The 1175-nt window shown below is 55.1% G+C and overlaps 1 protein-coding gene across 9 annotated transcripts in view; it reads left to right on the top strand.

Moving 5' to 3' along the window:
- Positions 1 to 1175, top strand: part of TJAP1 (tight junction associated protein 1) — a 23311-nt gene that overhangs the window by 7015 nt on the left and 15121 nt on the right. The gene's annotated exons all lie outside the window — the stretch shown is intronic.

Raw genomic sequence — 1175 nt, 5'->3', positions numbered from 1 at the left:
TCTTACCAGCATGACGGTAGGATGAGCACTCAGTAAATAGATGCTGAGTGAATGAACGTCATTTGGGAAAACTGGGTAAGCAAGGGCTTTGTTACATTCAAGCTCGAATCGACCCTTCGGCTTCTGCCGGCAAGCAAGGAGCGCTTTTACTGCAGGAGTAAAACCGAGAGCGTCTCCTTTCTTGGAATGCAGCAAGAAGAACATGGAATTGGGGCATCCCCAGGGTGTGTCCTGTGCAACATGAGCTGGGCACACTGGCCTCTTTCGCTCCTGGCTGGGTCATCATGGTGGGCATGACTGGGGGCGGTGGATGGTGGGTTTGCAGTGTCGTTCAGGCTGTGGGTGGGGTGACTGGGTGGCATAGATTCAGGATCCACGTCCCCTAGTGTTTTCTGAACTGCAGAGCCTTGGGTGAAACGGAGAGTAGAACCCCTGATGGGAGCCGAGAGGCATGGTCCATTCTTGGCCTTTTGTTGTTCGCGCAGGAGATGGGGGCAGTCCTTCAGGCACCGATTCCCAACACACACCAAAGGAGCCTGTTCACCGTGTGATGCCGTGTGGTGGTCCAGGATGAGTGCCCTGTCAGATGAAGAGGGTGTTGGCTCTGACTGCAGCCGGCAGCCTCGGCTGCCCCTTAAGCCCCAGCCCTCGATGGGCCCATCGCTGTGCGCTCTCCGGGGACGTCCCGAGCTGTGGTGTTGGTGTCTCTCACCCGTGTCCCCCACTTAGGGACAAGATCGGTTTTCAGATCTCTGATGGCTGTGCATGTAGCCTATATGCCGTGGGTGCTGCTGATGAGCAGTCCTGGCCACCATGTGACCCAACCCAGCCCTGCCCCCGGGGAGACCAGAGCAGATGGAGAACACTTTTAGGGGAGGAAGGCCTTACATAAACAAAAGGGGAAAGAATAATTAACAATAGCACTAGTAACTCCTTTTTCGTTCCTGGGTTGGATGACCTTGGTTTAAAGGAGTTTCCAGGTGGTTGGATTCAGCTGACTCCCTTTTCAGCCTTTTCCTGTCCCCCTGGCGCGTCCCTCTGCCAGCAACCACTGCCACTGAGTCGATTTCAACTCAAGCCACCGTCCGTAGGGCTCCCAAGATGTTAACTTTCTGGAAGCAGACAGCCTTGCTTTCTCCTCAGGAGCAGATGGTGGGATTGAACCCCGACCTTGT

This window comes from Echinops telfairi, unplaced genomic scaffold (genome assembly GCF_000313985.2).
Source record: "Echinops telfairi isolate 266 unplaced genomic scaffold, ASM31398v2 ScPeMD7_3533;HRSCAF=4204_1, whole genome shotgun sequence".
In the NCBI taxonomy this organism is placed as follows: domain Eukaryota; kingdom Metazoa; phylum Chordata; class Mammalia; order Afrosoricida; family Tenrecidae; genus Echinops; species Echinops telfairi.
This window is presented reverse-complemented; position numbering and strand designations above follow the sequence as displayed.